This window comes from Meles meles, chromosome 20 (assembly GCF_922984935.1).
Source record: "Meles meles chromosome 20, mMelMel3.1 paternal haplotype, whole genome shotgun sequence".
NCBI classification, from domain to species: Eukaryota; Metazoa; Chordata; class Mammalia; order Carnivora; family Mustelidae; genus Meles; species Meles meles.
In genome coordinates this window covers 39476849-39486985 of record NC_060085.1, presented here as the reverse complement: position 1 = coordinate 39486985, position 10137 = coordinate 39476849, and the positions used below count along the sequence as shown (strand labels likewise).

The 10137-nt window shown below is 47.4% G+C and overlaps 1 protein-coding gene across 6 annotated transcripts in view; it reads left to right on the top strand.

Annotated features, from left to right (window-relative positions):
• Positions 1–643: 643 nt before the first annotated feature.
• The window catches only part of FOXP1 (forkhead box P1), a 586176-nt gene continuing 576682 nt past the window's right edge, over positions 644–10137 (top strand). For 4 of the 6 annotated variants that reach the window (XM_045990390.1, XM_045990389.1, XM_045990383.1 and 1 more), the window contains exons 1-2: positions 644–1201; positions 3080–3230. The gene's annotated coding sequence lies outside the window, so the exon portion shown is untranslated. Of the gene's footprint in view, positions 1202–3079; positions 3231–6922; positions 7005–10137 lie in introns of all 6 variants that reach the window. The other 2 variants (XM_045990385.1, XM_045990394.1) reach the window with 2 other exon arrangements.

Below are 10137 nucleotides of genomic sequence, written 5' to 3'. Positions count from 1 at the left end.
AGGGGGTAAACCCCATCGCTGGCGGGTTTCTGTTTCCCTGCAAACAGGGGTTTGTCCTTCTGTTGAACTTTCACCTCCCGAACTCGCCTTCTTTCATTGGACAAAGTGCAGAAAGAAAGGGGAGAGACCCAGGGAAGACGGGAGAGAGGGAGAAAGGGGGCTGAAAACACCACCCCCACCTCCCCCTCCTTCAACTGTCACTGATGGCAAAACACTTTCACTTTTAACTGGAGCAAACTCACATCCTTGCCTACCCTCTCTCTTTCCTTCTGTATTTTTAGCTCAGAAACCAAGCAAATAGCCATCGCATTCCTATCTTCGTCCCTAGTTGTTAACACTCTCCCTCTCCTTTTTTTCCGGTGGCTGAATGGGCCCCCCATTTCCCCATCTTCTGAGGAATCCTCCCCTCCCCCATGCCCCTTATTTTTCCAGGTCTTTCTTGCCAGATCCCTCTTTTGCCAGGGACTGCTCTGGCGTTCCCTTCCTCTCTCTAGTCTGCGGGGTTCTGCCTCCCTCTCCCCTTCCCCATCCAGTCTGGACGCCCCTCACTCCCATCTCCCGAGAACCGCCCCCCCCCTCCGTCCAGGCTGCCCCCTCCCCCCCAGCTTGGCAATTGCGATTTTTTTTTTTTTTTTTTTTTTTTGCTGCGAGCCTTGTTGTTTACCCAGCAGGTGGATGTGACGTCAGGGACGCACAACAGCAAAAAATAACAACATCTCCCTCCGCGACGTGTTGGCCTCTCTCGCGCGCCTTATTTATTTATTTGTTCCGGGAGGCCGGGGGGAGCCGGGTGGGCGCCAGTACCCGTGTGGCCCAGGGAGGGGGCGCGGCGGCTCGCGCTCTGGGGGTGCCGGGGGGCCTTGGGGGCACGTGAGGCGGAGAAGGGGCCCTGGCAAGAGGCCGGGAGGCCGGCTGGGGAGCGCCCCCAGGCCGGCGCTCCCCGTGCCTCTGCCGCCGCCGCCACTGGCGCTGGCTGGGCTCCGGGAAGCTAGTCCGGAGCGGAGGAATCTATTGTTATTTATTGTGTGGCGGTTGCATGCTGTACTCGCGGCGGCCCGGCCCTCGTCCGGGAGTGCGTGTGTGCGCGCGTGTGTGCGCGAGTGAGTGTGTGCGCGGGGGTGCGCGCGCGGGCGGGAGTGGGCGCGCGCGGGGGAAAGGCCCGAAAACACCTTAGTTTGCACCGAGAGACCATTTGCAGCGGGTGAGTTTGTATTTTTCCATTTCTGCTCCACTTTTTCCCAAGCTGCCTCCTGCCTTGTTTCCGCCACTTTAAACAACAACAACAACCAGCACAAAAAAAAAAAAAAAAGAAAAAGAAAAAAAGGAAAAAAAAAACTACTTTCCACCTCCAGGCTCCACGTGCATCTACCCCCCTCCTCCCGCCCTCCCCTCTCGCCTCTCTCCCGGCCCGGGCCCAGGCTCTGGGGTGGGGTGGGGGTTGGGGCCGGCGCGGGGGTTGGGGGGGCCGCCGGCGGTGGCGGCGCCCGCAAGCTTGGGTCCATTTCCATAAGTCAAATGAAGCGGGGGGGGGGGGGACGGCGGTGGGGACGGCGGCGGCAGCCGAAAGGCGAAATCGTCTTCCCCTCGGCCCCTTCACGCCTGCCTCTGCGCTCTGGGCGATCACCGCGGGGAGAGAAATCAATAAGCCCAGGCCGCCTGGCTCAACTTTCGGTGTCGGGCGTCGGGGTGCCGGCAGAGAAGCGGGGCCGGCGCGGGGCCGGGGTCGAGTCTGCGGCGGGAAGGGGCGCGCGCTGGGAGCCTCGGGAGCCTGAAGTTTGGACTCGGAGCAAACTTTTTCCCTTCGCTCTCCGAGAGTGTGTGCCCCTTGATGCCCCTCGTTTGTAATGATGGGAAGCCCGCATCCTGGGCCCCGCGTATCGGGACATCCCCAGTGCCACACGCGCCTGGCCCCGAACACAGCGGCGGGGACAGCCCACCGCCGCCCCCGGAGCACAGAAAACTCGGACACACACTCGCGCACCCCCAGTTAGACACGCACCCTCACGCGCACTGGACCCCGGGAACCCAGCCTCGCTGCGGACCGGCCCGCGACATACGTGGCCAGCTCCGCGGGTGGGAGTGGGAACCGGGTGCGCTGCGGGGAATCGCCGCGTCGGGTCTCCTCCCCTCCACCACACGCACTTTCGGGGTTCCCTCTCCTTCGAAGCTTGGGGGGTACCGGGGAGGTTTCCCAAGCCTGGATCTCTCCTGAGACGCGCGGGAGCCGCCGCGTCTCTGTGGCCCTGTCCCGGCGGCCGATGGCTCTCCATCCCTGGCCAGCACGCCACCTTCCTCCGGAGCTCCCCGCGCTCCATCCCCATCCCGCGGAGGACTCAGCTGGGCCGGCAGCCGGGACTGCGTGCGCCCCGGGTGGGGACGGCGGCGGCGGCAGCGCCCGGAGCTGAGAGTTTGCCAGTTGCCTCGGGGTCGCGGTCATTCGCTGCCTCCGCCTCCCTTCTCCCCCGCCTCCCGCCCCCCCCCCATCCTCCCCAGATACTGCCGCTCGGAAACTTTGATTCCTTCTCCTTTTTTGCCCAGGGCGAGTCCCCCTCCCCACCTGTTGTGAGCTCCGCCTCGGTCCCCGGAGACTGGCGGTGACACACGCGGGCGCCAGGGAGCTCCGCACCCAGAAACAAAGTCGCATGCCCCCTCCCCAGTGTTTGCTTCGAAATCGCAGCCTGCAGCACCCCCCCCCCTTCCCGCGCAGCTCCCGCCCCTGTGAGAATAAGGACTAAATAAACAGTTGTAACTTCAAACCTTGCGCCTGCGATCGTATCCCTTTCCCACCCCCTTCCCCCTTCCTCCCCCCTCCTTTTTTGTTGTTGCAACTTTGTAAGATCCTGGGGAAGGTGCAGAGACTTTGGCTCGGGCCGATTTCCCGGTCTCGGGATCCTTGCAGGGATTCCCTAAGCCACATCCTCCTTTCCGTCCACCCGCACTCGCGGGTCCTCCTAGTCCGCCGCCCTCTCGGTCTTGGCCCCCTAGCCTAATCACTTACCCCACCCCACCCCCCTCAGTTCCCCCCAACCTGCGCCGGGAAGACTTGCTGAGGGTCGCCCTGGTTTCTTGTCGACCGCAGAACCCGAAAGTTTGCAAGAGGAAGAGAGCGCGCGGCGAGCAAGCGGGCAAGGGGCAGCGGCAGCGGCAGCGGCGCCGGGGACCATGGTGCTGCCGGCGCCTCCTCCGCGGGCGTGAAGGCGGCGCTCCCACTCCCTCCCCGGACTCTGCGGGTAAGTCGAGGCGGCCGCGGGTGCCGGGGCGTGAACGCGAGAGGGGGCAACCGAGACCCTAGAGCCCCCGGGGGCTCTCTGCTCACAGCGCCCGTCTGGGCGGCGCGAGCGTAGGGATGAGGCTCCCGGAGCCAGGATTGTGCCCATCCTCAAGCTGGTAGGTGCTTCGAAATACTGGACTTTATCCTCTTTTTTTTCCTCCCCTTTCCTAAATCCGAGAATCTGGAGATCAAAGTTTAGCGTGGAGTGTAAAGTGCTCCGATAAAATATGGTGACATCTCCCTCCCCCCTTCTCACCCCACTCCCCTCTTATAACTATTAATTATTTCCAAGTCATTGTGTCCAAATACCCTTGCCGGGCTGATTACTAAGTGTATTGATTTAGTCTGGGCTCATCCTACGCATTGCTTTTAATTCATTTTCCTTTTGCTCGACCAGAAAACCCGAAATGAAACTTATTTCTTCCTCCTCCCAACACCCCGCCCCCAGCAAACCTCCACCACCACCACCCCCCACCCAGCCCTCATTGCTGAGGCTTGGGCAGAATAATGAAATTAATATAAACATTTCATTTGGTTGCATTTAAGCTTCTCCAGTCCACTTATAAGGGGCTGGTGTTGCTCTCCTGTCCGGTCACAGGTATTTTGTAAGTTCAGATTTCCTTTTTTGTTACTGCTTTTTAAACGGGAATGCTGGAAGGGCATTGTATTCCTTTTAAAAGGAGGCTATACCTTGAAACCATCTACACTTTACCTTTGGTTGTCCGTAGGCTTTAGGATTTAGGGCTTGCACAATAGCTGAATTGAAAAACCTGAAGGATATTTAAGGGATTTTTTCTACTGCTGAAAATATATTGAAGAATCTCTGCAAATTTTTATCTTCTATCTTCTTTCCTTCGTTTTTCCATAGTGATCATCAGTTTGGGGGAGATGTCTTAAGTAGAATTTGAAGAGAAGTGGTCAGAGTTCAGGTGTTTTCTACTCAGGGTTAGCCTGCATAATTGAGACAGAGGAGTTGCTGTTATTTTCAGTTCCAGAGAGAAATGTATCAAATCTTTTTTAGAATTCCACTGGAGTTTTGATTCTCAAAGTGGAAATACCCATCTCTTTCAGTCCAGGAAAAGAAAATTGAGCTTACAGCTTCAGAGATTTGGAATGGTTTTTTTCCCCCCTCCCTGACTTTTCTACTTGAAACATCTCATAATTAAAGAGCATTAAAAATATAAAAAGGAACTCAACTAGTTACCATTCAGAAGATGTCAGCTAAAATCTCACTGCAAAGGGGGTAAAAAAGGTTTAGCATCTTACCACTGGCTGCCTTTTTCCCCCCTTAGACTTTGGATTAGTCATTGTATGAGAGAGAGAAAAAGAAATCAGGTTTTTTTTGGGGCGGGGGGAGTAAAGTAAACAGCCTCTAACTGCTGAACCTTGACAACCCAAATTAAGGAAGCAGAAGAGATCAAACAGAACTGCTGCTGGGTTGTTGTCAGGAGCTCTACATGGAGAACCCTGGACTATTCGATCAAGCAGCAAAGCTAGATACTCACTAATGCAGAAATGGGCCACTGCAAATGCTGATCTTTGTTGTGCATGCTAAGGCTCAGGAAATACTCTGGCCCCTCTCTAGGCAGCATTTGAGTTCCTTATGGATGTCGAGTTGCTAAATAAGTTATTTTCCTCATACAGTCTGGTTTATGAAGAGCGTATGCGCAAAAAGGTATGGAATGAATATTAAGTCTTCCAGAGGCTGCCTTGCTACCCAGAACTGTGGAGTGGAATTCTTTTTACCAACATTAGACTCCTACACTAGAGTTAGGTAACGTTTTCTCACATCAAGTTTAGAAGATCTGCCTTGTCAGGAAAGCCAAGGTTTTGTATGTGAGGGTTTAAATCTGATGTGAAGCTCAAAAAGAAAAAAAAAATCCCTGGTGATGAAGTTTTGTGTCAGCCCACTCTTGGAATTTAAAAAGGCGAGAGGGAGCATTCTCCAGATTAGACATAACCTCTTTTTTTAGATTGACATTCAATATGACCACGTTGCTACTTTTATTCAAGTTCTCTGTAACTTGTCCTTGCTTGTTGTCTAGGAAAATTTAACTGCTTTACATTTTTAAAGGGAGTAGTAACAGCAATTACTTTAGCATTTTGTTTTCACAGGTTTATCAAAGTATAATGAAAGCAACATCAACTATTCAAATTAACTGTCTCAAATTAAGGGGGTATATTGCTGGAGATGTCTGTGAGATTTTGTATTTATATTTAAAGGCTAGAGTAAAAACTGTAACACTTTTTTTTCTTTTTTGCTATAAACTGTCCTCAAATTAAATTTCATTTTTAATTAAGTAGAACAGAGGAAACAGGACAAGTAAACACATAAAGAATAAAAATGATTGTTATTTAAGGATTGCATTTTTAATTAACATGTCGGTCACATAGTAAGCACTTTATGTTTTTTCATGTCAGAGTTTCATAACCATAGTGCCCAACATGTTTCAAAGTGTGTAGCTTTTATTGGATATATCTTTTATTGTATAATTAAACAATGTGAGTTAAACATACACATGGATGCTATTAGGCAATTCTGTGCAATATGTAATGTTTTTGAAAAAGCTATAAATATTTTCTCGTTAAATCATTTGTACCAACAATAACAAAAGTTGACTGGGTTAATATTGAGCTGAGGTATGGTTTTCTGTTAGTAAGTTTTTCCTTACTGCTCCTAAGACTCTACCCCTGGCCTTGTATATTTGCATTCTTAGGCTCTACTGAAGGATATGTCTGTTTTCAGCAGTCGTTTAAATTAACAAAAGGATTGTGATATTTCCTAAAAAAATGTATTTATACTTCAGCACGTCCAGTGCCCACATTCAGAAAGTGAAGGAGAATATAGCAGATGTGACAACTTCTTTTGAACGCAACTTCCTCTTTGCAGCCAATCTTATTGTGCTGTTTATTTAGTTTTCATGTTTTACTTAAGACTAAAACTCAATTTTGAAATGTTATCTTGTCAGACGCCACATCACAAAAAAGTACGTGTATTCAGACAATGTTAGTTGTTCTCATACCGATTACATTTCAGTGAGTATGCCAAGAATATTTACAGGGCATTGCAGGAGTTCTGTCTTTTAAAAATAATTTTAGGCACACGTTAATAAAATTTAAATAGATTGCAGGCTGTCAGAAAATAGTATAAATTTTGTTTATGATTCAGTTACTTTAAGGTACTTACATTAAAGAAACTCATTTAACCCCTGACTGAAGAGCATTAAGAGGGGAGGGAAGCCCTCCAAAGAGCTCCCACTGCCCTTTGCTCTCCTGATAATCTTAAATTACTACAATTTAATTGCAACTTCAAGGCATTGAGCCTGAGCCATTTCTGTGGGGCTGAGAGAGGGTTTTGAGAGCATAGCTAGATTTGCACAGGTGGCATTTTTGTTTTTGTAAAAAAAATGTTTTTGCTAAGGGCTCTTTCTTTTCCTTTCTTATCCTGTTAGGTGTCCTCCTCCTTTTATAGAATTCAGTCATAGTAAATGCCATTTTTTCCTAAGCCAGCCTTTTTTTTTTCCCTATGTTCTTTTGGACCTAATGTGTATAAAGGTCTCAAGCAAGTAGAGGTTTGTTTTCTAAAGAAAATAACCTTATGAGAGGCATCTGCTGATGACGTGAGCCAACATATACTTTTACTATTTGCAGGGGATTTTTTTTCCTTTGGTTGATGGTAGTAATCCCACCAGGTGATCAAATACTGAATTTGTGAATCAAGCCAGCAAGCCACGTAAGTTTGCATTTGGGCCTGTGTATTTCCTAAATGATCTTTCTCGTGACTACTTACACCGGTCTTTAGGCCACTTTGCCATAATGCATGCTGTCCAAGGAGCCATCTTAAACCGATTTTTAAAAATACTTCTCTTCCATGGTACTCAGATGAATTAAGGTTAGAGGTGCCAAAAGCTGGAACATCGGCAGGCCATGAGATGAAACAAATTCCTGAAACAGGAAAACCTGGCCAAATATGGGGTATCTCATGCATGACAGTTTTTTTTTTTTTAACCCCCCCCCGGACATCCATAGTTTGTTTCAATGTGCATGTGATGATGTGGTTAATGGAAATTAAGCATATTTGGCTGGTGTCGCCAACCTAAAAATAAATGTTGTAAGGAATGTTTGATTTCAAGAAGTGCTTTGGTTTTTCATTCTATAGATAATCTTACAGTTATGGCTACAAGGCTGGTATTCCGGAAAGAGGAAGTACAGTGGGGTGAAGTGCATGACAGTCGGGAGAGACAATTAGTGTTCTTTGTTTCTTCAATAAATTATTAATTACAGTCAGTTGGTGTTAAGGCATTTTTCGGGTTGCATTTAGAAGCCAGTTCCCATTCAGGAGAGAGTTGTGCCACGAGCTGTCTGCTTTCCCTCATGTTCTTGTACCCAGTCATGAGACCTATGGACCAAATTAGCTGTGGATGTCTCTGCGAGGCTTGTTTTTCTTTTTGAAATCCCTTGAGGGCAGTTTTTAATATATGCCCTGCCTTGTGCACAACAGGTGTTTGTTTGGTAGTTATTTTACGGGATTTAAAGTGAGAAAAACATTTCCTACCTAGCCAGCCCCTGGGAGAGAGAACTGCTTAAGAGAGAGACTGTGGTACCTGAGCAAGTGTAGATGAGCTTTTCCTGAAGGCTCTCCGCCAGCTGTGCTGTTTAAAGAAGGTGGGGGAGGGGGCTCAATTTCGTGCCTTGATATTTGCAATTAAGTTGTAGTAATTCAAGATTGCCGAGATAGTGCAAAGGGCAGTGGGGACTTTTTAGTGGTCTTCTCTTGACGCTTAAAGCTGCTCAGTCATGGGGTTAAATTAGTTTCTTCAATCTGAGTACTTAAAGTAACTAAATCGTAAACAAAATTTATATTAGTTCCTGACAACTAATAATCTATTTAAATTACATTAAAGTATCTAGGCAAAAATTTAATTAAAGACAGAAGTACTGTCAAGCCCTGTAAATATCTTGACAGGTCTACTCAAATGGAACTGAAATCACGAAATATTTACATATGTCTGGTGTGTTCGGGAACATCTCGGCAGTGCCTGTGCAAAGCTAATTGCACTTTCTTTCCAAATCACATTTTTAATAAAATAGTTTCTTTTTTTTTTTGAAAGGAACATGAATACATACAAAATTGTGTTCAAATGTTGTGTTTACTATTTAGTTCTCGCTCCTTGGGAGCATTCTGATGGGTCTATTTCTTCCAGCTGCTGCTAATTCAGACAAGCGGCTGAAATGGAGGGATCCCTGACTAGAAAACTCATGTCATTTTGTTTTATTTCAACAGTTTGTAGATAGCAGAGGTTAGTGTGTTATGGGACAGTTTGCTGAGGAGAAAAAATGGGTATAAGCATGGCATTGGGAGGTTCCTATTTAAATTAATTAAATAGAGTAGATTTACTTAGGATGGGACAAAGGTTTTTCCTCCTGAATTTTGCATTTGGATACATATTTATTTCTCAGTAGTAAGCCAGGTGGACATCTACATTTTGATGGATTACTTGATTTTCGCTGATACTGTGATCAGCTGTATTTACTAGGACCCTGAATAGTATTTCTAGCATCAGGCTCAAGAACTGAATTCCTGAGGTTTCTTTTTTCTCCCTTCCAGCTCTGCATTTGAGTCATAATGTGATTTTTTTCTCCGCTCCAGGTTTCCTGTCTGTGAATTAGGGGTAGTATTTTAAGGTATGTTCTCTGTGCTTAGTGGTCTAATGGCACAGGTGCTGTGTTATTACTCAGATTCTTTAAGATGTTCTTGTTGCTTTCCGACATTGACCACAGCTCTTATAGGGGAGGATGTGGTATGTGTTGTGCCTCTTTCTCCTCCTGTCCCAGAGCCCTGAGTTGGTGATGCCTGATCAGAGGAGTTGGCAGCCTTTTCTCCTGGGGACAGGTGAGCACAGAGATGGAGCACAGTTGCTCCCGTGTCAAGTGGAAGGAAGTTGCAGTTGGTCCTAATTCAACATGTTGCAAAGAGGGGGCTTTGCTCACCTGCTTCCAGGTCATTGTGTGTGTTTGTATATGTGTCAGGGAATTTTATTAAAACGCAGATTCTTGGATCGGAATTTTTGCTGACTGATGAGAGAATGCATTTTAAACAAACTTCTCCTGGTAATTCTGAAGCATACTAAACAGAGGACTGTGGACCAAATGATTTATACTGCTAGAGATTCCGGAACTGAAATCTTTATCTTCTTTTGGATTTTCCTGGTGAATTTTTTGTTTTATCATGAGGCCTGTATTATTTTTGATGAGTTCGGATTTCCATTAAGAATCAAAACTGGTGGTTTTCTAAGTATGTATGAATATGGGAATCACGGCGGAGCTCTGGTTCCAGACGCAGACATAGCTGCTCTGCTCCAGGGTGTGCTGTATCTGGGGTGGGGCCAGGGTTTGCATTTGGAAAAAGCTCCCCACGTGATTCTGATACCGACCAGAGTGGGAGAACTGGACCCCTCCATTGTCAGAGTTGGACGAAAGCCTGCAACTCTCCCAAAGGGTTTGACTTCACTGTTTGGACCTCATGAAATCTGAGAGGCGTGCTGGCTCCCTTTTGAGTCAGGCACCAAAAGAAACATAGATACATAGAGAAATAGAGGCAGAACATGGGCGTTGCAGTTCCACAGAGTGGTGGGAACAAGCTGGAACATCAGTAGCTTTCACCAAGTACCAGACGTTTCCTTTCACATTATGCCCTTTTTGCATCCATGTTTCCAATGGGCGTTGTCATGCTGTAGCTACCAATTAGTGTCAGATGGCTTTCTGAAGTCTTTTTTTTTTTTTCTTCTTCTGAGTATTTCATCTTAATTTTAAAATCTGAACTGTTTACTCATTAGAGTAACCCTGCCGGCACAAGTATTTGGATT